Source organism: Zalophus californianus, chromosome 4, assembly GCF_009762305.2.
Source record: "Zalophus californianus isolate mZalCal1 chromosome 4, mZalCal1.pri.v2, whole genome shotgun sequence".
Classification (NCBI taxonomy): domain Eukaryota; kingdom Metazoa; phylum Chordata; class Mammalia; order Carnivora; family Otariidae; genus Zalophus; species Zalophus californianus.
The window spans coordinates 179,609,002-179,635,188 of record NC_045598.1 but is presented as its reverse complement, the minus strand read 5'-3'; the positions used below and the strand labels follow the sequence as shown (position 1 = coordinate 179,635,188).

Below are 26,187 nucleotides of genomic sequence, written 5' to 3'. Positions count from 1 at the left end.
GAGTTATTCTAGCTGGTCCTGCTCGTACAGTAAGTCACCTGGGAAGGCGGAGAACGACGGTGGTGCTGGGGTGTCATCCTTAGAGAGTGTTTGATTGGACAGGGTTGGGACCCAGCAGCAGGATTTTTAAAAACAACTTTCCTGCCTCTCCCATGAGCTCTGATTAAGCCGGCCACAGGGATGAGAACCTCTGTGTTGGACTATTGGAGATGTTTTTTCACCCGCAGAGAAATATTGACTTAAACTCTTTGGCAATCAGGGGCGCCTGGGCGGCTCAGTCATTAAGCGTCTGCCTTCAGCTCAGGTCATGATCCCAGGGTCCTGGGATCGAGCCCCGCATCGGGCTCCCTGCTCAGCGGGGAGCCTGCTTCTCCCTCTCCCACTCCCCCTGCTTGTGTTCCCTTTCTCACTGTCTCTCTCTCTCTCTCTCTCTGTCAAAAAATAAATAAAATCTTTAAAAAAAAAACTCTTCGGCAATCAGCCATCATTGCAAACTTTGGGAGTCGTTTGCTACACCAGGTGGAATAAGAAACACACCTGTTTCCTTTGTTTCCTATGAACTGGGTTGTGGGAAGTGTCGGAAAACGGCTGAATGACGCAGGTCAGAAGATGTTGCCCTAAATGTCTCAGACCCAGAATGTCCGGCGGCGCTTAATGCGTTGCTGAGTTGTGCTCTGTGTTGTGTTATCATGCCAGTGACTTGCCTAAGGTTGTTTTTTTTTTTTTTCTAAGTAAAAAAAAAAACAAAAAAACTAGGGCACTTCTACGCTAGAGGTAATTCCTTTTAATGAAATACATACATATGTACAGAGTACGGATCTGTGAATAAAAAGAGTTTAAGAGGACACAGAGAACTAGAGGAATTCTTGGTGGGATTATAGGTCGAAATGGCTTCTTTAAACATTGTGTTTGATGTCATAGTCAAATTGTTTAACATCAAAATATTAAAAAAAAAACAAAGGAATTAAGTGGTTGGGGGAGGTCAACTTTTCTTTAAAAATGGTTATAGCCTGAGATCACATCATAGAGAGTTAACCTAAAAAATGATCTATAATCAAAAACATATCCAGTTCCTAAAAAGATTCATGGTCATCTTCACAGATGGATTTGCTTCCGTGGGAACTTTTTGTCCTGCCTAGAAACACCCAGGAGTCGTGTGGTGTAACCGGTAGAGAGAAATAACAAAAGCTTTCATTAGTTCTGTCAACGTTAAGCATTCTCCCTGAAAATAAACCACGTTTCTGGTAGAGCCTTCCGCTTCAGGATGTGGTGTCCTTTTGAAAACATTGTGGTGCATTTGCTAAGAGAGCTAGGGCAACTCAGTCACTCCTTGGGGCCTGGGGTTCTTCACTGGTGTCACGAGGGGATCATATTGTCCAGATGGGGTATCCCTGGGACCCTGGGCTCGTCTGTAGAGCAACGGGGAGAAGCATCGAGGTGGCCACTCTGGGTCTCGGGTCTCCCGCTCTGGGCTCGGAGCTGCCGGGGCTGCGGGTGTGGAGAGAAGGGGCGTCTGGGTGTGTGTTCGTCTGCAGAGAGAGGAAGTCTGTTCAGTTCCGGAGGCATTTTCGAGGACCTTTTTCGCGTCAGGCAGAATCCCAGGTGCTGGGAACAACAGGATGACCAGACTCGGTGTTGGCCCTCAGAGTTAGCCTCCGATGGCGTCCATCGGTGTTGGCCCTCAGGGTTAGCCTCCGACGGCGTCCATCGGTGTTGGCCCTCAGGGTTAGCCTCCGACGGCGTCCATCGGTGTTGGCCCTCAGGGTTAGCCTCCGACGGCGTCCATCGGTGTTGGCCCTCAGGGTTAGCCTCCGACGGCGTCCATCGGTGTTGGCCCTCAGGGTTAGCCTCCGACGGCGTCCATCGGTGTTGGCCCTCAGAGTTGGCCCTCCGACGGCATCCATCGGTGTTGGCCCTCCGACGGCATCCATCGGTGTTGGCCCTCAGAGTTGGCCCTCTGACGGCATCCATCGGTGTTGGCCCTCAGGGTTAGCCTCTGACGGCGTCCATCGGTCTTGGCCCTCAGGATTAGCCTCCGACGGCGTCCATCGGTATTGGCCCACAGAGTTAGCCTCCAACGGCGTCCATCGGTGTTGGCCCTCAGAGTTGGCCCTCCGACGGCATCCATCGGTGTTGGCCCTCAGAGTTGGCCCTCCGACGGCGTCCATCGGTGTTGGCCCTCAGAGTTGGCCCTCCGACGGCGTCCATCGGTGTTGGCCCTCAGAGTTGGCCCTCCGACGGCATCCATCGGTGTTGGCCCTCAGAGTTGGCCCTCCGACGGCGTCCGTCGGTGTTGGCCCTCAGGGTTAGCCTCCAATGGCGTCCATTGGTCTTGGCCCTCAGGGTTAGCCTCCGACGGCGTCCATCGGTGTTGGCCCACAGAGTTAGCCTCCGACGGCGTCCATCGGTGTTGGCCCTCAGAGTTGGCCCTCCGACGGCATCCATCGGTGTTGGCCCTCAGAGTTGGCCCTCCGACGGCATCCATCGGTGTTGGCCCTCAGAGTTGGCCCTCTGACAGCATCCATCGGTGTTGGCCCTCCGACGGCATCCAGTGTCCTGGAGGAGACAGAGAGGGACTCAGGGAATTCCCGCATTTCTTCAGCTAGGCCAGGGGCTGGGTGGAAAGGCAGACTGTGTCTGTGTGAGCTCTGGGTGTTTTTTTTTTAAGAAACAAATGACAAGGAGAAGACAGCTCCCTCTTTGAGTCACTCTGCTCAGCCACTCCTCAGGGGAACAGAGGAAGGAGGAGGGCCCACGTGGACTGTTGGGACTTCCCTGGTGTCCTGGAATGGACCCAGAGGCTTCTGCATGCTGTTGAAAGGGCTGTGAGCAGGAGGAGGGCCTAGGCTCTCGGAAGACCACAGAACAAGCCCTTAGGGCTGGAGGGACCTCAGGAGGTCACCTAGTCCAGGCAAGTTACCCTGGCAAGTCTGCCTGTTTACATATCCAGGTCTGGTATCCTACATCTCTCTTTCCACTGCTTGTGCTTGACCATGTAGACCAGCAAATTAGCCTGTAGGCCTTTGTACGTGCTGTCAGTTCTGCTGGGATACCCTCCTGCCTGGGCTAGGCAAATTCTAACTTGTCTTTTCATTTTCAGCTTAGATATCACCTCCTCAGGGAAGCCTTTCGTATATCCCCCACTTGCCTTCTGTGATTGCCCAACACCGTGCTCACCACTGGTGCTCACTTTTTCATAGTCTGTCGTAATTGCTTGTCTGTCTCTCATTGGTCCACTAATTCACGAGCTCTGAGAGACTGAGCAGGGCCTGGAGCCATGGTGTGAGTCTAAAGAGGAGACAAGATCAGATCTCGTTTCTAGAGCCACAGTCCCTATCATGGACGTGAAAACAAGTCCCCCTTGCCACTTTCCTTCTCGGGGAGCTGCTTGCTGTCTCCTGGGTTTATCTCTAGGTGATGCTGTGGCAGCTTACTCTTTGTGTTCTTAAACCAAAAAAAAAAAGGGGGGGTTTTCTGAGAGTCCCCTTTTTCTGATTTCTAGGTCTTTTTTCCCCAAGGCCCGGACATTTCCCCGAGAACAACTTGCTTCCATTCTCTGTTTTGTAAATCTGGTAAAAAAATTTGAAAGAAAGAAAAATAGTTCTTTATGTAATGTAACTGGAAGAGATAGGGAGAGGAGTTCGGAGAACTGTAGTATGGTGTTTTCGTGTGCACGCATGTGGTGTGCACACACTCCCCTGCAGAGCATGGGCTGTGTGTTGCACACACTCAAGCACAGAGCTTGTAAGTATGCTTAGATGGTTCTTAAATTCCCATCTCTCTTGGACACCAAGCAGTTCTGTGATCATGATTTGAAAGGGAATTTTAGGGGTGCCCGGCTGGCTCAGTCCGTAGAGTGTGTGACTCTTGATCTCAGGGTTGTGAGTTCGAGCCACCCGTTGGGTGTAGAGATTACTTAAAAAATAAAAAAATAAAATAAAATTTTGGGGGGCTGCCTGGGTGGCTCAGTCGGTTAAGCATCTGCCTTCGGCTCAGGTTATGATCCCAGGGTCCTGAGATCGAGCCCCACATCAGGCTCCCTGCTCAGCGGGGAGCCTGCATCTCCCTCTCCCTCTGTCTGCCGCTCCCCTTGCTTGTGCTCTCTCTCTCTCTCTCTCTCTCTCTCTGTCAAATAAATAAATAAAATCTTAAAATATATATATAAAAAATAAAAAATTAAAAAATTAAAAATAAAGGGAATTTTAATCCTTACTTATGGAACCAGAACAACAGGAAAACCTGTGCTGGGAAACCAGAGGAGAGATGGGAGGAGGAGGAGCACAAGGGGTCGACCTGATCAGCCCGCAGCATCCTCCTACCATAATCAGGCTCAGCCCCCAAACCTTTTGTGAATAAAGCGGGGCTGGTGGAATGGTTTCCTGTGGTTCAGCACCCGATGAAAAGCACAGAGAACACGCTAAGGCAGCTAAAGAAGTAATCAAGATAAAGACCAGAAAAAGGCATTCTGGTTCTCTTACGCACAGTTGTGTCTAGACGCTGCAGACGTTGCTGCTCTCTTCACGCTCCTGCCAGTGACGGTGCTCCGTGGGATGTTGGTTAACTATGGTTTTATGAAAACTCCCTTTGATTCATAAGTTTCTGCTGCTGCAAGAGATGTTGAGAGTGACAAGGACAGGGTGCTGTACGTGTTTGTTTTCCTTTCTCAGCCAAGAAGAAACCTAACACAGGAAGTGATTCAGGGATAGAATGATTCAGACCAGATCAAACTCAAGTTGGGCTGAGTATTTTGCTGGGACCAGGATATGCTGTTGTAACTCAGAGTTCCAGCGTCCTTTATCTTAGAATTCTGAATTTGGAAGGACAGCCTGGCCCCAACCTTGGTCCCTTGGACCACGCAGTCCAGCCACACCGTCCCTCAGTTACAGGATTTTGGTTTGAGTCTTTGCTCTTTATTCTGCGGTGCAAACCATCAGCAAGTTACTTAATTTCTCTGAATCTCCATTTTTTTTGAATCTCCATTTCTTTATTTGTAGTACATAAAACTACTTTTAACATTAAGTGAGAAAGATGTTTGCAAAACATGCTCTGTAGACTTTAATGATCTGAAGAAATGGAATGTGGAGTTGTTATTCCCAGACTGTCTCTTTGGTATGGGAAGACTAATAGTGGCTAGCATTTACTGGGGGCTTACCATGTGCTCAGGTCTGTTGTTACTTTTTTTTTTTTGTAACCTTTTGTTGTAACTTTTGTAACCTTTGCTGTACCTCTGTTTTGCAGGAGAAGAAACTGAGGCCTGGAGTTTGAGTTATTCATTCAAGGTTACCAAGTTGGTAAGTAACGGCGGATTTGACCGTGGCGGTCAGCCTCAGAGCCTGTGTTCTTCACCACTTCACTGTGAAGAAAAATTAAAGTGGATGGTAATATCAGGCCAGGACATGGATTTCAGTTCAGTAGAAAGAAGAACCTTCTGCTTCTGTTGAAATTAGAATCGATGTGCTTTCTTTCATTCACTCCATGAATATTTAGAGAACCTACCAGGTTATCAGGTTAAATGATTAATTTAAATGAGATCCTTGGAGGGCAGGAGACACTCTCGGCCTCCTGTGATCAGTAACAGTAATAATAGTTGACAGTTATTGAGCACTGTTGAAGAGCTGACCGTGTGCCAAGAGCTTTGTCTGAATTATCTTGTTTAAATTTCAAGAGAAAGTTGAGGTTCAAAGAAGAAAAGTAACTTGCCCAAATTCACTCCAAATGCATGGGGTTGTCTTAGTCCATCTGGGCTGTTATAACAGAATACCACAGACTGGGGGGCACTAAACAGTAGAAACTTGATTCTTACAGTTCTGGAGGCTGACAAGTCCAAGATCAAGGTGTGGGCAGATGCCGTGTTTAGTGGTGCCCGCTTCCTCGTTCACAGATGGCCGTTTTTTTCTGCTATCACCTCACATGGCAGAAAGGGTGAGGGAGCTCTCTGGGGTCTCTGGCATCAGGGATGCAAATCCCATTCATGAGGCTCCATCCTCAGGACCTAATCACTCCCGAGAGCCCCACCTCCTAACACCATCCCATTAGAGCTTAGGTTTCAACATAGGAATTTGGCGGGGACACAAACAGTGCGTGGCAGGGGTAGAGCCAGTATTCACATCCAAGCAGTCTGGATGGAGAGCCAGGGCTCTTAACTGCTGGGAGGCTCTCATGGAAAACCAATTTGGTGAGCCTCAGTGCCCTCTACCTCTGCCAGGCTCTTCCTTTTTCTGCCTCTTTGGTCCCTCGTCTTCCTGGTCTGCTCACTGCCCTGAGTTTGGCTGGCTACCTTCTGCAGAGCTTTAGCCGTAGAATGGTGATCAGGTGGCAGGATACTGTGCATCAGTCTCTCATGCACGCTTGTAACTTTTATGTTCATGGAGGTATAACTTACATACTGTAAGATGCACAAATCTTTTTTTTTTTAAGATTTTATTTTTAAGTAATCTCTACACCCAACATGGGATTCAAACTTACAAACCCAAGATCAAGAGTCACATGCTCTACCAACTGAGCCAGCCAGGTGGCCCTTGATGAATTCTTAATATGCCACCCCACCTTGTCCCCACCCAGACAGGGCATTCAGTATTTCCATCTTTCCAGGACATTCTGTCATGCCCCTTCACAGTTAGTCCTGCCCCAGGGCTAACCACTATTCTGACCTACAGAAGTCCTGTCTCCATCCTATCATAGATTCCTGCTTCAGACTTATCTAGATCCGAATATACTTACTCAACAAAAACAAAGTACAGATAAAAATAACACATTAAATAGCGTGGGTGATCCTGTCATTCCACCTAACAGGCGTCTCTCTTGGAGTGAGTGTGAATGAGAGACAGATCTGCTGTTCCTTCTGTCACTCTTTGTTCTAATGGCTTTTAGAGTGTGAGCATGTTGTGCCATCAAGGGTGTTTCTTATATTTATAGACTTTAATTATCCTACAACACAGCTCTGAAATCCAAACCAGCTCTTTCTTCTGGTACTCAACCTAAGAAACCACATCCAGTGCTGAAGGGACGCTGCCTGTATTGGACCTGTGTTGGGAGTTGGTTTGTCAGTCTCCATTGTGAGATCTTATTGTGGGATTTTCAAGGAGAACTTTGATTCCTTTCAGTTTTCATATTTGTGCTGACTTTGGAAGCTAACCCTTGGGTAAGCTGCCGTTGTGATGTGGACAGAACTCAAGCCTGCGTAGGTTATGTTAGACTTGGAGACCTAGAACACTCTGCCAACATGGCGGTCTCTGCTGATTTGTGCATCTTTCCTGATATGAACACAGAGTGGGCTGAAATAGAAGATGTGCATCTAGGGGAGCTCATCAGAAAGGGAATTCCACAAGAGTCAGAAATGAAGAGAGAATATTAAGCCAAATGGTTATGTGGGCTGAAGCCATGACCGCTTGTGGGGCTTTTGTACCCAGGAAAAGGCCATAGAGTCTGGGCGTTCTGATTTTAATACCACAGTGGGTCTGAAATGAGATTCGGGCTCAAGGTGGAGTTGAGCACTGGGAGCCATAAATATCACACTTCTTCATGTAGAGAGGCTAGAAAAACTCTACTTAGTCTGGCAAAATAGAGAGGAAGTTTGCCTTGAGTGGAAAAAGTCACCAACAAGAAATTAAAAACCATACGTAGTTGTGGAATCTTCATTTTTATTGTGTTTGAGATTATGAGACCCCCTCCAGCTGAAAAATGAACATAACAGCTGGTCTAGTGCCATGTTGATTCCCAGTGCAAACACAAAATCACCCCATAAGGATATTCAACAACCCAGACCTAACAGGACTCCCACAGAAAGAACTTCTGAGCATGAGTTCACAGTTAAAAAATATGAGCCATCCAGGAAATGAACTGCTTCAAGTTGGAAGTAATAGAACCATCTAAAAGAGAGTATAAAATAGCATATTTAAAATAATTACTGACTAAAGATGATATTAAGAGAACAGTAAAGAAAGATGAAAAAGAATAGGTTGATTTGTAAGGCAGCCAAATTCAAATGAAAAACAGTCACCCATTAAAACCCAACAAAAGGGTTAACTGACACATTAGATACAGCCAAAGAAATAATTAGTGAGCTGGAAGACAGTAGTAATAGTTTACATTTGTTAAGTCATTAGTGTGTGCCAGGTGCTATGGTGTGTACATACATGAACTCATTTAATCCTCAGAACGAAGTTAGAAGGAAGGCACGCTCAATATCACGTGTATTTTATGGACGAGGAAGCTAAGGCATGGTAGTATATGCCACGTGCCCAGGGTCAGCTGGTAAGGATAGAGCTGGGATTTGACCCCGGGCTGCCTCGTGTAGTCTGGGGTCTGGGTGTGTCATTATTATCCTGTAGACTGTCCTCAAAAATAAGCACTAAACAATAAAGAGATGGGAATACATAATATTGGTAAAGAGATATAGAATAGAGAATGAGAAGCGGTTGCTTATATTTAAACAGACGGGCTGGGGAGAGGCAGTATTCGAAGACACAGTGAAAAAAAAAAAAGATGTCACAATGATTTGATGTCCCTTCAGATCTCCTCCAGTCCTTAAGTTCCAAGAATTTGTGACCAAGTCACAACAATTTGTGGCCCTACTGAGGGCAGAAATATTCAAAGAATGATGGCAGAGGCTCAGTTTCCACTGTAGTTTACACTGATGTGCTGATATGTTTGACAAAGGTCTCTCTGGGGGGAAAAGACCTTGCTTTGTAGCATTTGCTGATTTCTGTGGTATAAATATTTCCCATGACCAGTTTCAGGCTACCCACCTGATGTCCCTGAACCCAGAACTGGGAAGAGATATGCCCACTCAGCTCTCTTGAGTTGGTGTGAGCCACCTTCAGCACACCGGTGGCTCTGATGTGTATTCTGTTTTGGTTTTTTTTTTTTTTTTTTTTAAGATTTTATTTATTTATTTGTCAGAGAGAGTGGGAGAGAGCATGCGCATGCACAAGCAGGGGGGAGCGTCAGGCAGAGGGAGAAGCAGGCTCCCCACTGAGCAAGGATGTGGGACTCGATCCCAGGAGTCTGGGACCGTGACCTGAGCTGAAGGCAGACGCTTTAACTGACTGAGCCACCCAGGCGCCCCATGCATTCTGTTTTTAAACTGTGATTTCTGGGTTGTGCATCCCAGGGTAGAACTTACAGATGGTAGTAATGTCATGTGTGATAGCACAGAGGCAGGGAGAGACAATGGGACAAGAGTGGAGCTCTGGCTCAGTGCTCTCACGCCCGTACACTGTGGGTTTGTCCATTGGTAGGCTCTGCCTGGACCCTAGCAGTTGCCCAGTGCACGTGTGATCCACGGAAGTCCCATTTGCAGGAGAGGGGAGGAGAAGTCTTTGTGCAAGGTCATGTGGTATGCAGCAGAGGAGGTGAGAGTCACAGCAATCTTTCAAGTGTTTCAGAGCAGAGGTGACCCAGCTGCTTCTCAGAAATCGAGGTTATCTGGAAGGGCTCTCAAGCCTGTCCTGCCTCTAGTCCCTGGCACCTCTCTTGAGACCACATGCAAGTGTTCTGTCAGTATTAATTTTTCCATTTGTAGGACTCTTTGCTCTGGAAAGTTGGAGCTGTTTGTGGACCAAATGAATCACTGATGTGTTGAGAAACAGCAAAGGCCAGGAGATTGTGTCCTGCGGTGTCCTTTTCTGACTCATTATTATCTTCCCAACTCTTGTTGTGTATGCATCGGAGGGCTAAAGGACTCTAGCTTTGCTCCCTTAAAAAGGCCACCTTCAGGGCCTTTCTTAGCAAAAGAGATGTTCCCAGAGGTACTTTTCCTGTTGTTTCCTGTAGCCAGCCACATTTCTAACCCATCAGCGAGTGTTTTATGGAACAGACGCTTGCTCTCTTCTCTCTTCCTTATCATTTGGTAACAAATGCTGTAAACAGGTTATTCATCTCAAGAGGGCTGTTGTTACGATGTTGTGATTTGACCAGCTGTAATCCAAATGGGCAAGAGGACTGGAGTGAAAAGTTTATAACATCGAAATCACAAAAACGGACCTGAATATTCTTTAAGAGTGTGACATCATCTGTAACATTCAGATGAAATTCTTGCCAGTGAGGACTGTTTGACATTGGCACTTTGCTGTGTCTCGAGACGCTGTTGTGGGCTCATTCAGAGAGTGCCCTTAAGTACTTTAAGTATCACTGGCCTTGTGTGATGGTGTTTTAGTTTACTGGGAGCTGGATGTATACCAGCAGTGTTCTCCTAACTCCCCAAATAGTAATTCTATCTCCCCTGCCTGAGTGCAGATGCAAAGTTGGTTTCACTGCTGTTTCTTGTATGAGGCCTTTCCTGGTTCCCCCCACGCTATGCTCCTCTTGTTCCGTGTAGTGTTTAATCAAGGCAGTTATCTTACTGGCTTTAAATAATTGTAGCTGTTTGTAGCCAGCTCCACATCAGGCTGAGTGCCAGGAACGATGGCCTGGATCATCCCGCTTCCTCTGTGCATAGCCAGTGGGCAGCATATGTCGCAGCCCTTCAGAGTTCATTAGCCAGGATTCTTTTGACCTCCAAGTAGAGCCCCAACTTGAACTGCCTTCCACAGAAAGGGGATTTATGCCATTGGAAAGTCCAGGGATGGAGATCCAGGCGTGGTTTAAACGGTGTTGCGAAGGTTTACACAGTTTTTTCCATCCCTCAGCATCACCTACCATTTCTTTTTGGGCTGTGGTGGCACGATGGCTGTCAGCACTTCTAGCAGAAGGGAAAAAAAGGCCACTTTTCCAACAGTTCAAGAAAAGTCCCAGAATTGAGTCTCCATGTTTTTGATTGGTCTTATGACCAATCAGATGATGAGTCACATGCCCATCCCCGGACCAATTCCTGTCCTAGGCAAACGCGATGCTCTGATTGGCCATCCTGGATCAAATGCCCGCCCCCTGAAGGAGCTGGGGTAGGGTCTGCGCCTCCCAGGGCGCAAGGACTGAGGTGAGGGGAAGTGGATATTCCCCCAGGAAAGCCTGGGAACCGTTTGTACATGGAGGGAGGGGTGGGTAAAGCAAAAGCAAGGATGTCCAATAGGGTAGGTTTTTTAACCAGTGTTTACTCAGTGAATGAATTAACAGATGAATGAGCAAACAGGAGCGTGCCGCTGATTCTGTGAGCTGGTTATACAATACCCGGCATGGGGTTTTAACAGATGGAGCCTTTGCACGGAGGAAGGATAAAAGAGAGCCTTGAAATCAAGTCCTGTGAGGATGGCGTTAAATTAGTTGAAATATTTAACAAAAAATAGACATATGAAAGCCGTTTCCAAACGTCTGAAGGGCCTACCTAGAAAGGGAGCCTTTGCTGGGTCCCCACTTTATGTCTTAGGTGCTGGGCTAGACACTTGGATCAGCATTTCCCCACTTTTATTTTCATTTTATTGTTATTAGACAGTCCATTTATGCTCATTATAGAAAAGCCAAAAATGCACACAAAAGAGAAAAATAAATGCCCTCCTATAATCTTACCATCGAAGGCTCGTTGTTATTATTAACCTTTTTTCCCCTGTTTGTAGCTGCATTAAAAAAAATTCTGACTTAATCTTGATAATGGCGCTTGTCGGAGAAAGAACCTGTGGCTCGGACCGAGGCACTGGAACCCTTGGGCCAGAATTCAGCCCCCGTGTGCCCGCCTCAGAAGTCCTCCCTCATTTCTGGGCTTGGGTTTGCCTGCTACATAACCAGCAGCGTGTGCACCAACAGGGTCTTACTACCGTTCTAGTCGAGAGTCCTGCTGTCATCACTCCCTGTTCATCCACGCACCCCTTCATCCACGTACCCAGGAAGTCTTTTACTGCGTGCTGGGGGCATACTGGTGAATGAGGCGAGGCTCCTGCCCTCCTGCAGCTGACTGTCTAGCTGAGCTCTACCTCCTCTGTAAATGGTTAGATCAGCAGCCCCCAGGGCTGTGCCAAGGACTACGGATTCCTCCCGTCCCCCGCCTCTGTTGGGAAGCAACCAGCAAAGCAAAGAGGAACATCACAGCCAGAGGCCTAGTTGATATATGCCCTCCGCCTAGGATCCCTCTCCTGAAGGGAATGGGTGGATGTTGAGGGATGGGAGGCTCTGGGCATGCATTACCTCTCCTCACCCTTCCAGGCCTGGCTCTGCTGGGTAATCTGGGGTTTGGCCCATCTTGTATACATATGATGATCCTATTTTTTGAACCCCAGACTAGGACTCCCCCTATGAAGCAGGGTTAGCCAAACAGAAGGAGGGAAATACATATTCCTTGAATGCGACCTTAGGTACTTTTGCATGGCTCTCCTTGCCTGGGAAGGTAGGCATTAACATCCTCATTTTGTAGGGGAGGACTCCGAGGCTCAGTTGGATCTGTGATTTGAGCTCAGGCCTGTCTGATGGCTCCCAGTCCTGGGAGCTCCCTCTTCATGTTCCTCTGTTCCAGATATATCTGGGGAGTAGGGCTTTAAAAGGCTATGGAATGAAATGTCAGTTTCATTCCGTTCACCTATTTTAAAAAAGTATTTATTGAGGGCCTTGTCCGGAAACTCTGTTAAGCCGGGGATACTGGCTGGCCAAGACCAATGAGGGCTCTTAGTCCCAGGGAACTTGAAGTCTGAGTCAAATTGTTAGAAGAGTGATGATATCTCTGCATACTCCCTTGCTCGGCGATTCATTGAGCCATGCACGTGGATGTGTAAGTTAGGGTGCTTTGAGTTGTAAGGGACGGAAAACCTAGTTCAGACTGGATAATTGATAGGAGCAGTTGAGTGATTCACAAAGAGGATAGGTTTCAGGCGCACTTTGGTCAGGGCTCCGGCTTCATTTCTTGGTGATTCTCTGGCCTCCACACTTGTGTCTGTTGGCTTTGTTCTCAGGTTGACTCCCTTCATAGTAGTGAGAGGGCTGCTAGCGGCTTTGTTCAACGGTAGCAAACATCGGGAAGAATAGGTGTGCTCCAGAAGGGTAGAGGAGAGCTGTCCAATGTGGTGACCTGGCTGCTGGTACCTCTCAGACCACATGCTTGTTGGATCACATCCAGGGGAGGAAGAGCTACCATCTCTCCCCAGGGCCACCGAACAAAATTTCTGAGCTTCCCTCTGATGGGATCATCTCAGGACACGTCCATCTCAATCCATCGTGGTGGCAGAGGAAATGGGCTAACACTGATTGGCTTAGACCAGTCAGGACTCATCATCGCTGGAACTGGCAAATGAGGACCAAATGACTGAAGGATGCTGCTTGGTGGGAAGAATAGAATGGATGCTGAAGACGCAGCTACAGTCCATAAGGGGGTGGTGTGTAAGACATGGGTGTAGGAAAATGAGCAAGGTCCCTTCTCTTAAGAAAAGGCGGAGGCAGGGAGAGGAGTTTCTCTTAAAAAGCTCACATTCTAGTGAGCTTCCTGAGACTTTGGCAGTGATCAGAGGAAGGGCATTTACTACATTTACTGAACGCTAGGCACTTTATGTTTCCTTAGTTAGTTCTTAAAACGCCCCTGTCAAGTAGGTATTTCCATTTCACAGATGAAGAAACAAGTTCAGAGAGAGGCTAAGTCACCAGCAGCCACACGCCTAAGAGAGCAAGGTGTCTTGAGGCTGTGCATCCCACATTCCTTCCTCTCCTTTCTGTGATGGTTGTAGAGAAAATAGATGGTTACCAGAGACCCTACAAAGGTTCATCTAATAGCACCTCTACAACAAGTAGGGCCTTGGGAGTAGTTACTGCTTTTCATTTCAGGCTTTTATTAGTGGAATTCTGCCTGCTTTTTTTTTTTTTTTTTCTTTAACTCTAGAGGGGAGGAAAACTCCTCCCCCAGGTCCAGATAGGCAACCTATAATTGAGCTTCTGAGAAGAGCAGAACCATTGTCAACTCACAATGCATCAGAAGAGATGGTTGCATTCAGATAATTTTACAAAAATGATTTCTGTCTGCTTTTAACTTTGCTGCCTGAGGCTTCCATTTGGTTTTAAAGTAATAGAGTAACTATTATGTAACCGTATACAATGTTTCTTTCCCCTGGGCTCAAGTTCACTCATGTGTTCAAAATACAGAATATATTTTTTGGTGAAGAGTTTATGTAAAGCCAGTGTGATTCCTAAATTAAACTGCCAAAACAAGGGCATGCAAGCCGGATTCTCTGGTTTTCTCCAGACTCTGCAGGGATAGAACATCCAACAGAGCAGGAGATGATTTACCAAAACTCACGCGTGTGCTGGTGGGGAAATGTCTGTGTTCACACTGCCCCCTGCACCTACCCTGCATGTCTTGAGCTTTGCTGCCCATGGGAAAGAGCACTGGTTTATTCATAGATATCCTGACCTCATTTACTTGCACCCCGCTGAACATGGTTTCATCCTGGGAGAAATTAACAAAAATGGGGAAATCAAAATGGTGGCTGGTGACAAGTTGACACATAAGACTTTCAAGTTAGATACTGTTTTTTGGAATTCTTGTGTCTGCCTTCCATTTTTTTCAGGTTATTACTGATGACAATGAATTTACCTATCCAAATTTCTATTAAATTGTCTACCATGTTTTGGGTCCTCTGGGATAGAGAGCCGAACAAAGCATACTCTCCGTTACCAGTAGTCTTCAGTGGTCCTCCTCTGGACAGATCTCCTCCCAGTCTGTCCATACCAGTATTTTGTTTGTTTGTTTGTTTGTTTTTTGGTTCTGATTTACTCTGGGCCTGGCAAACTCATTAAACTGGGCCTTGGAAAAAGGATGAAGTATAGAAGAGGAAACAGGAAAGTCCTGAGGGTAGATGCTTAGGCTTAGGTGTCAAGAGGGATTGCTGAGCTCATCTCGTAGACTCTAGAGGGTGACTACCGTGGTTGTCATTAGGACTAGTATTTAGGGTTTTGTTTTGTTTTGTTTTGTTTTGTTTGTTAAACACAGCATAACCTAACTCATCCTGACTGATGTGACCACCACTCTCATAGAGGGGGCAGGATTCCTAGAATCTGGCCAGCTTGTATATGTACTTGTGAATGCATGCACATGCAAATATATATAAGTATAGATATGGGTCTGGTGCCTGTATATCACAGTGGTTCTCAAACTCATCTGCATATTCGAATCACTTGGGGATCTTTTAAAGTTCCGAATCCCAGGACATAGTATAGATGAATTAATTCACCAACTCTGGGGGTGGGCCACAAGCACTAATCGATTTTAAGCTCTCTGGGTGATTCCAGTTTGCAGACAAGCTCAAGAACCACTGGTCTATGAGAATTATAATAATAACATCCCTGTTATTATCTGAAGAGGAGTAGGGATAGTGGTAATGACAATGGTACTAGCCATCATTATCATTTACTGACTGCTTCCTATCTGCCGGGCAGTTTTCCTGGGTGTAGACCAAACATTGTCACATCTAATCCATACTGCAGCCCTGCCAGACGGCTCTGTAGGCGGTTGGAGAAGGAAAAGAAGGGGGTCATATCTTTTAAACTGATGTCAGCCACAGAGCTGCTTAATCCAGATTGTCAGGTACAGTCCAGAAAGATGGAGTTGTTGGGCTCATCCTGTTGACCCCAGAAGGACCACTGTGGGCATCACTGGGGCTGAGACTCAAGGGTTGTTTGTTACCACAGCATAACCTGGCCCATCCTGCTGGATGCAACCGTCCTTTTAACAACCACAGTGGATTCAGGAGTCGATAGGCAAAAGCACATTTTGCCAAGTTATAAATTGAGAGTGAGTTTATTTTGGCTTGTGGCTTAGAAAGAGAAATGAGTGTAGTAAACCAAGCTATTAATCTTGGGTTGGTTGATTCATGCATCAAAATCACTCAGTGTTTCAAGGAATCAGGTTAAATAAATTAATAAAACATTACCTTGTGTGTTTGTGGTGCTTTTCTTAATGGGATACATGGTGCTATAGGAACGTCATACAATTGCTAGTCTTCGTGACACATCCTAGAGGGACTGTTGGGCATCAGTAGGGCCATGTGTTACTGTAAGGTAATAACAGGAGCTAAGTGATAGTGAAACGCTTACCCAACATCCATAGGGATGCCTGGCTGGAGTCTTGGTGGGTAGGTAAGAGTTTGGCCGGGAGGTGTGGTGGTGTTGTGAAGGGTGTTCATAGCACAGAGAATAGCCCAGGCAAAGGCAGAACAGCAAGAAGCAGTATTTATAGGAGCTCTATAGTCAGTTTAATATTAGTACCAAGAAAGGCATCATTTCCCGCTCTTACGGGTGATTGAGAAGTCCCTGCATTTCCACTGTTTCTTTGTCATTTGGTACATGTCTCCTAACATTCCCCCTCCCCCACTTTGGGAGAGATTTGTGTATAATGAAGGACCAAATAAGCATAATGCTTTAATCCACTTCATTTACCATAAAAGATCACACCAGACACCACACCTAATGTTGTACAAATGCTTATTAGTAGAGGTTTTTTTTTTTACAGGACTCTGTTGATGTCTCAACCTTTGGACCCAACCATTGGAAATGAACTCAGCCCGTGTCTGACTCTCACTCTGAGTCCAGGCCTTGGGGATTGTGTTCCCGGGAGACCCCTCTGAGCCCCTCTTGGGCCTTCAGTTCTCTTCAGTGTAAAATGTCGGATTGAAGGTGATTTCCAAGGTCACTTACATGTCTAAAATTAGGTGATTCAACAGGTGCTCATTAATGCAAGTGTCCTGTTAAATAAAAATGCTAAGTAAATACTGAAATGGATACTGCAGACATTTTCTCCAAGGCTGGGGATGTAGACAGACCAGAGCTTGGGCAAGGTAGCCTTCTCTCTACTTTGGTTTGTGCATTAAAATAGAAGGAGGGATGCTTTCTCATTAAACCTGTGCTCTAACATGAAATCAGCACCAGGATTTTAGAGAGCAAGCTAGCTAAACCAGCTAAGCTGCTTCTTAACTTGGACCATATTGGTTCTCTCTTAGAAAGGTGGTGGGGTTTTTTTGGTTGGCTTTTTGGTTTTTTAAATCATATGCAATATCTTTTCTTCTGTAGCCTCAAAACTTAAAACTTTTTCACACTGTAAGCTCGTGTTAGACATCCCTATTGTTCTGAATTTCAGCTAGTTGGACCTAATCATTTTGGCCACTTGGGTGGGGAGGGGTTTATATCTCACCTCCTTGTGTTGCTCATCTGTCTGGTTTTAGGGCTGTGTCCATGTTGGGAGTCTGGAGGAGGATGATGGCCCTAGGACTGGGATGACTCAGGCTGGACCAATGCTTGACCAGCTTGACCAGGTTTGACCAGCTGCATCTGTTTGAGTGCATGCCTTATGCCGGGACTGTGCCCAGCTCTGTGCTAGCACTGGGGATACAGTGGTGACAAAACAGCATGGGCTCTGCCCTTGTGGGGCTCCCAGTGTTTAAGGAAGTACACAAGTCACTGTGTGATTATAATTATGTATGGGCTATAAACAAGAAGCACAGGGTCCTGAGCACTCTCATAGCAGGGCATCTAACCTAGTTTGCTTAAAGTTCAAATGCATGGACATGATGAAGAGCTCAGGAAAGCAGCTGGGGAAGCTGGAGGCATTGAGTCATGTACGATCAAATGCAAGATGGGAACAGGTGGAGGGTTCAAGATTGAGCCTGCAAACAGCACTAGGGTCCCTGTGAGTTGATAAAGTTCAGGACACCAGGCCTTCCTCGGACAACTTCTTGCCCCTTCCCTTCTAATTCCCCAAAGCCAAAGGAATTATTCTTTCCATTAAAATCTCCAGGCCATATGTCTGTATCATTTCTTTGGCAGTTGTGTGTTGCTGGGTATTATAGTAAGGCAGTGTGTGTCTTTTATCCCCCAGAAGGGAAGGCTGTTTCCTATCCTCGGTGTCTCCTCCCACCCCAAAGTGGGTATGGAATTGTTGATCAGGTGGTTAATGAAAAGGCCTATAGCTCACCAGTTACCCTTAGTATGTGGGACTCGTCCTTCTTACATCCAGAGCAGCCGATCAAAAGAAGGCTTAGGACCTGTGGGAAGAATAACAGGTAACAGGCCCAAGTGCCCCTTTGTGCTCAAATTCACTAAAGCTTCCATCGATTGAGGCAATTAATGGGGGAAGCCTATCAACTTGGGAATAGTTTAAGAGATACTAGCTTGTAATTAAAAGTCCAAGATAAATCGGCTTTTCTTTTCTGCATCTTATTACCTAGTTTTCTTTCTACCCCTGTGATTCTGTTTCCATTAAGAGAGCCTTCTGTTCGCTTCGGCACCACCCGCCCTTCCTTATGCCCTCCTTCAGAGTCACTCCCCGCCCCCTTGGCCACTTCTTCAATTTGTCTTTTATCTTTCTTCTGGCTACGCACTTCCCTTTTTGAAGGCCATCTTTTTAAACAAAATTGTTCAAAACATTGAAGGAAAATTTAAAAAAATAATTCATCCCTACTCTCTCCTTTTAACGTCTGAGCCTATCTGCCATTTCTCCATGGGGTTACATATTGTATGTTAATGGCATTCTATTATATATACAGTTTTGTACTTTGCTCTTCTAGAATAGTCACAAATTTTCAACCAGCAAATATTAATTGAGCTCCTACTATGTGCTGGGCATCGTTATAAAGGCTAGGGTAGATGCATCAGTGAACAAACCAGACATAAATCCCTGCTTTCCTTGAAGCTTCCACCTGGTTCATGGAGAGAGACAACATGCATAATACAAACTCTCTTAAGAGGTGACCACTGTTGCAGAAAGAAACCAGAGGATTAAAGAAGGTCGGGAGTATTTATAAAATATTTTCTCATGTTGCTACCATCTTCCTGTGTACTTAGGGGTTGTATATTGCCCTTGATGTTGATGGATTGTATTTTATTTAGAGGATTTAGAGCCTTAGAACTATAAACTTTAAGTCTGGAAAGGACTTATGAATCATTGAGAGCAAATCCTTCGTTTTTGAGGTGAGGAAAAACAGGCCCAGAGAAAAGAAATGACTTGCTTAAAATTATACAGCCCCTAAGTGGCAAAGCAGGGGCTTTTAAATTTTAATTAAATTGATTTTTGTTAATTCTAGAGACAGTTCTTTCAGAACCCTGCTATGCTGTTTCCCTCTTGTGGGAAATTGAATTTTTTTCCGGTTTTTATTATAAATAATGCTAAAGTGAGCAGCTTTATACCAATACCATCTTAATGAAAGCAAGTTAATAATAACAGTAATAATAATAAATAATAGAAGAGGCTAATTTTATCGAGCCCTTACATTTGCCAGGCACTGTGCTAAGTGTTTTTCATGAAATAACTTAATTCTGACCGTGAGTACCGTTACTTTCCTATTTTTCACAGATGAGAAAATGAAGGGAGTCAGATTCAGGTCCGAGTACTTAGTCACCATGATGGACAGCCTTCCAAGTTTGGGTACAAAAGCTGCAGATTTCAAAAAGCAAGATAATCAGTAATGCACATTTATTTAGAAACTTAAGAGTTTTCCAAGAATGTTGACATATTAGGTTTAACTGTATGTAATTGCCGTTTTTAGGGTAGAACGCGGGTGAATGTTAGCAGTTTCTTAGGTTCTGTCTGTTATTTCAGTTAATCCTCACAATAACAGTGAATTAGGTGGTATTGTGCCTGTTTTATGCATGAGTAGCCTAGCATTTTAGCTGGAGCTTGGACACTGAGTGGTGTAATGAATGTTTGCAGAGAGATCTGAGGAAGTGGGGACGGGAGGCAAGGAGAGCAGTGTGACCGAGGCCAAGTAACCAGCTGCTAATACCTGGCTCAAATCCTGGTTCCATGTCTTGGTAGCTTTGTGACCTCCCACGAAATACTTAAATTCCTTGTACCTCATTTTTCATCTGAAAACCGTCATTATAAAGATTGAGTTTATGAAATGGGTGGAAATCACTTTGTTCAAAACCAGCAGAAACAAAGCAATCGATGCGAAGGGGTGGTGGTAGTTCCTTCTGCCATGATGTTTCAAAGCAAACCCATCTCTTTTCTCCAACCGCGGTGTTTCTGCAAAATGCGCCAAGAAGCTTTTGAAAATGGCACGGATAACTTGATGACCCTTGACACCATTGGGGAGTCTCTTTCTTTACAGATAAAGTTGTCCTCTCACCCGGTTGGGGTGCTATATAAAGATGGGTGGAGCAACAGAGATGAACCTCGGTTTGGGTGTTTGGGTCACCACAGGGTGAGGCCCAGGAACAGATGGCCCACCCAGCTGTTCCTCTCCCTCCCATTGTCTGATGCCATTTCTAATTTGACGACATCTTGCCCCCCTCCTTCAGGTGATCCCCTCCTGGGCCTGTGCATCTTGATAAGTTGGCCCAGCCACAGTGGGGGCGGGCAGGTGGGTGAGACAGCGAGTGCCCTTGGGCACTGAGCCTTCCTGCTGGAGTGGGGTCTGCTCTTCTGGTCTGCTTCACCAGGTGGGCCTGGGGAGGCCTTTCCTCCTGGAGGGGAGTGACTGTCAGAGCCGAAAATACGAAGTGGCTCCTGAAACCCCACCAGGGCCTGAAAGTGCTGCTGGTGGGAAAAGGCAGTGCATCCTGACCTGCCCTCTTGGGTTTTTCTGCAGCCATCTCTTTGTCTCCAAATGGGTCAGTGGGCTTTGTGCTGCAGACTGCTTAGGACATCAATAAACCCTGTGAGCCACCAGCCTGTCCCTCTAGGGAAAAACTGTCTCAGGGCAGGGCTGGGGGAGGCAAAGCCATGGCTTGCAGAAAGTCTCTTTCTCTTTTTACATTAAAATCTTGGCAAGAAACTGCACTCTTTATTTCTGTCCCCTGTATCAGCAGCAGATTCTTCTTTTTTTTTTTTCTTAAATAAAAATTTATTGACTTTAAATACTGAACTCCGAGGCATCATCCTGGCTTCGTCAGACGTCAGCTTTTCCGGTTGCAAACAATTTTGCTTCTGCAGTTGACGGGGACTCTTAATAACTCCAGGTGGTGAATGGGCGGTGGGGAGTACGGTTCTGTAGAAATACAAGCTCTAAAGCAATACAAACACAGAGGCAAAAATGGGAAGCTTGTCAAGAGGGAAGTGCTGTATTAAAACATGTTACCTTTATTGGCATTAAAGAAACCTCCCCTTTAGCTCAACATTAGGAGATGTGTTACATCCTTTATGGTATAGCGACAGGGCTGAGTGGTATAGAGCCTTTCACAACAGGGCAGCTGAAGTACTTTTATTAAGGAAAGGTGATTAAGATATACCGTGAGATGAAACGCAGCAGATTAGTTTAGAATATGAACCATTTTTATAAAAATATATGCATTATCTTTATATAGATATAGAAAAAAACACTTGGAAGGGTGTCCACATGGTGGGAGGTTGGATCGTAAGTGTTTATATTTACTTCCTTTTGCTCATCTGTGTTTTCAAATTTTTTCTGCAGTCAACATGTGTTATTCGTATAGTTAGGGTGAAAGGAAGGTGTGTGTTGGGGGCTGGGAACCTCCCTTTTTTACCCACTCATTCTGCATACTTACTGAGGGTCTCCGAGGAGCTGGGTGGGCACAGTGACAGGTGTTGGAGTGGGCAAGATAGCCCCGGCCTCTGCCTTCACAGAGGTGGTGTTTTCGTGGGAGGCTCTTTAAAAACATTTTTAAGGGGCGCCTGGGTGGCTCAGTCGGTGAAGCGTCTGCTTTCAGCTCAGGTCATGCTGCAGGGGGGTCCTGAGATTGAGCCCTGCGTCGGGCTCCCTGTTCAGTGGGGAATTTGCTTGTCCCTCTCCTTCTGCCCTTCCTTCCCGCTCTTGCTCTCTCTCACTCTCTCTCTCTCAAATAAATAAAATCTTAAAGAAAAAGAATAAAAACATTTTTAAGCTAGAAAATAAAAATATTTACAGGGTGTAGTAAGTACTGTGAGGGGAAAAAAAGCCAGTGACGTACAGGAACGAGTGACAGGATGTGGGGGTGGGGCGATGGTGAGGACCACTTGGAGGAGGTGACCCTTAAACTGGAAGGCCAAGAAACAGCCACTTGAGGAGGCTGGAAGGCGTATTGGAGGCACAGGGAAGGACCAGCTGTGAGAACCTGCCACCTTCCCGCAGGTCGCCCAGAGGGCTGGCCAAAGTGGATGTTGTGGAACTCCCCACTATCGCCCATTGGTGCTCAGGCTTAAGGCAGGACACTAGAGTCTTAGTCCTTAGCCTTTGGACCCCTGGCCATCCTGGAAATGTTTGGGAGGGTGCCTCTTTCCTCAAGTATTCATTCCTTCCACCAAGAGAATGAGGGAAGTAGTTGATAGAAGTCCCTGAATGTTAGGTTGATGACTTATACAGTGATTTTGAGTTAACTGCAGTAGCGCTCTCCAGAGTCCTCTCTAAGAGCAATCTGAGCAACGCAAATCAAGAACCATAACAGTGGTCAGATCCTTTAACCCAGAAACTTCGGTCCAAGGAACTCATGTGGAGGGTGTATATATAGATACATATCTAGATAGATAGATAGATAGATTTTTTTTTTTAATGGGGAGAAACCAAGAGTACAGCGATGTCTATAACAGCAGTAATAGTCATTAATGACATTGTGCTTTGGGGCTTTGAACATATTTTCCTATATAGTACTTAGGAGAGCTTTGCAACATTCCTGTGAACGAGGTTCTTAGGCTGGTTTCCCAAATGGGAAATGAAAGGTTAGTGAGGTCACATGAGTGGCCCTGGTTCACTGGCGGATTCAGGCTCTGACCTCTAGTACATGCATTGTTGCCTGGAGGGTTTGCTGAGAAACTCAAGAAAATCATGGGAGTCAAGAAAGCATAGGGAAAGGACCAAGACCGAAAATCATTATTGAACTTAATGCATGCTTAGTTCCGTCCCAGGTGTTTTGTAAATTTTTGCCAGGTTCATCTTTACAACAAACTTGTGGGGAGACAGGCTCTGAGAGGTTGAGTAACTTCTATAAGGTGTAGAACAGGATTTAGACCCTGGCTAGGCTGAATCCGGAGCTTTGAGGGGGTTTGGGCTCTGCTGTATTGTCCTCGGCATCAGGAGAATGAATTGCTGGATGAGTGAATAAATGGTAGGCCGATGTGTTCTTTTGCATAGCTCTGCAGTTCTCTGTGCAGTGCTTTTGCCCAATCGTCTCCCACGAGAGTTGCAGCTTCGCTGGCCCTTGTGGCCACACTTTTCCAACACCCTTCACCTAAAGGCTCTCTTCCCTCGCTCAACCCATCCCTTGCAGAGTGCTCAGAACCAAATGAGTCTAGGGTAAACCAGGCATGCAGGGTGTGAACCTTTAGTAACTGAAGGAAATGGAGCTATTTCAACATGATGCAATGTTCTGCAGCCATTAAAATGACAAATGTGACTGTAGAACTATGAAACAGTATTGGGAAACAGTTGCATGTATCTGATAGTAGTTGAAGCAACGTGCCTTCACATGGGTCAAGGTGTGGGAAGAGGACAGGAGTGAAAACTATGTGAAGGTACTGGGGAGAAACCAAGAATATAGCGGTGTCTATAACAGCAGTAATAGTCATTAATGACATTGTGCTTTGGGGCTTTGAACATATTTTCCTATATAGTACTTAGGAGAGCTTTGCAACATTCCTGTGAACCTTCCAGTGGCTCTGCTAAGCTAGAAGTGTCAGGGTCACGTCCCACAGCTTCTGCTGCTTTTTCCCCCAGATTCAACTAGTCACAAACTCCCGTAGATTCAACATCAGTATTTTTTTTTTTATTTAAAGATTTTATTTATTTATTTGACAGAGAAAGAGAGAGAGAGAGAGAGCACAAGTGGGCAGAGTAGCAGGCAGAGGGAGAGGGAGAAGCAGGCTCTCCCCACCCCGAGCAAGGAGCCTGATGGGGGGCTCAATCCCAGGACCCTGAGATCATGACCTGAGCCAAAGGCAGTCGCTTAACCAGCTGAGCCACCCAGGTGCCCCTAAACATCAGTATCTTAATTCTGGTGCCCATTCTTGCTCTCCACTGTCAGTTTCCTAAAGCAGGCTCTCATCTCTCCCCTGGACTGCACAGCAACTTCAGTGGTCTGCAGGCCCCCATTCCCACTGTAGTCCATATTGGACGCTGTCATCAGAGTGATCTTGATATAAAACACAACTAATTATGTCTCTCCCTTGCTGAGAAGCTTCTGTTTACTTGCTATTGCCTTCAGGAGGCAAGTTCCAAATTCCATAGCATGGTGGTTGAGGAGATCCTTCACCATCTCACCCAGTCTTCCCTCCAGCATGTCATAAACTCCCCTTCCTCTGCCCATGTGCCTTCTCTTCTCATCCCTTCCCTGATCTCTTCAAGACCAAACCCATCCTCTCTGAAGCCTTCACAGCTGTCCCAGGGATTGTTGGTTCTTCCACTCTCCTAGATTACAATGAATCGTGCTGTGCTGTAATTATGAGGTCACAGCTCTTTCACTAAATCCTGAGCCCCTCCAGGGCAGGTACCTGCCCTGTCTACTGACCTCCACTTTAAACCCTCGGCATGGTACCTGTGACATAGTAGAGGGGCGGAATTGTGTGTTGATTGAATGCATCAGTGATTAAGTGAAACAATTTATTCTTTGTAATGTTTTAAAGTTGATTTAGTAATGCAATTTTCAAAGGAAACAGCATTTAAAGACGGCATCAGGAACTTCTGAAATTTACAAAAGCAGAGTCAAGTTATGTAAATGGACAAACTGTGGAGTTGACAGATTGGGTTTGAATCCTGGATCTCATACTGAGCCTTGGTTGCCTCATTTATAAGATGGACATCATAATAGTACCATATAGGGTAGTTCTAAAAAGCAACAGAGGAAATGCACGTAAAGTGCTTAGTACAGTGCCTGGCACATAGGAAGGACTCACAAAGAAAAATGCTAACAAGCCACAGTGATTAAATCATTGAGAGCCTAGTGCTCTTATGTAAACCTCTTTTTTTGCATCCTCCTGCTTGTTTTTTCAACATAAAACTTTGAAAGCTTTGACCTCAGCTGAAATGGGATTACATTCATGCAGGATAACGAAGGAAGGATCGGAGAAGAATAAATTCAGCACTTCTCTTAAGGTCTTGTTTTCTATTCCTGTTTTCAGGATATCCCGCATGGGGTAATGGTCAAGCTTACGTGTGAGTTGTGACGCAGGCCAGGATGGGTCTAGGGCTGACAAAGAGAAAGGTGTCTCCAAAAGGGGCTGATCTTTTTTTTTTTTTTAATGATTTTATTTATTTATTTGACAGAGAGAGACACAGCAAGAGAGGGAACACAAGCAGGGGGAGTGAGAGAGGGAGAAGCAGGCTTCCCATGGAGCAGGGAGCCAGATGCAGGGCTCGATCCCAGGACCCTGGGAGCATGACCTGGGCGGAAGGCAGACGCTTAACGACTGAGCCACCCAGGCGCCCCTAAAGGGGGCTTATCTTTATTTTATGGTTATCATTCATCAGTGGACTTTTCTTGGCTGGACTGAAAGCTCCCTCAGGCTGGCATCATATCTGTGTTGCTCTCCATAGATAAAATTAGGACCAGTGGATGAAAATTGTTGGGTATCAGATTTTTGCTCAGTGTAAAAGAAGAGGTTCCTCACAATGAGAAGAGGCTGATCAGTGCGGTAATGAGTTCCCTATAATGGGAGATATTTGAGCTAAACTGGATGGGGTCGAGAATACTATGAAAGAGATTTCTGCTTTTGTTGGGATATTGAGGTAGAGGTGTGTGGTTACTCAGAGCACATATTTAAGGGACGGGGCAGGTGTATGAACTCTCTTCCTTGGTACAAATTGAGGATAGTGGGTTTCTACGGAACAGGGTTATTTAAGGATGGGTATCAGTGTGTCAGAAACATGGACCACAGTTCTTGAATTGTGAAGACCGTCTGCCAGCATCAATGTTGGCAAAAAATTGGCTCCCTCAGTTTAATTGAAACTGATGAAGATTATAATAGATATAGTATAGAACCCCTAAATCATCCTAAAGTATGATAATTAGGGCAAAAGTCTGAGGCCTAGGACTCTTGCCTTTAGTGTGTGCCTTCAAAAAGCCATCTAATCTCTCTGTGACTCTTTTAACACATTTCTATATAGTATGGCTCATACCGTGTAGTCTCCATATAACTCAAGAGGAAGACAAAAGGCTAAATAAGGTAAGGGTTGCTCTTCTGTATTTGGGGCAAGGAGTGATTTCTTGGCCACATCTGGTAAGGCCTGGATAGTTCCTGGCATTTTACCTATTTGACCAGGAGTTCATAATCAGGGTTTCATAGGTAAGCTTCCTGAGACCATAAATCCCCTGACATTGTATGCAAATTTGTGTGCATTCTTCTGGGGGGAGAAAACCCCCTACTTTTGTGGGATTTTCAGTAGGGCCCATGACCCCGAAATATTCAGAACCATTTACCTCCAT

General features: G+C 45.7%; 1 protein-coding gene across 3 annotated transcripts in view; it reads left to right on the top strand.

Moving 5' to 3' along the window:
- CYRIB (CYFIP related Rac1 interactor B) overlaps nt 1-26,187 on the top strand; it is a 143,605-nt gene that overhangs the window by 35,691 nt on the left and 81,727 nt on the right. For all 3 annotated transcript variants that reach the window (XM_027596208.1, XM_027596260.1, XM_027596218.1), the window contains one exon: nt 5,239-5,291. The gene's annotated coding sequence lies outside the window, so the exon portion shown is untranslated. Of the gene's footprint in view, nt 1-5,238; nt 5,292-26,187 lie in introns of those variants that run through there.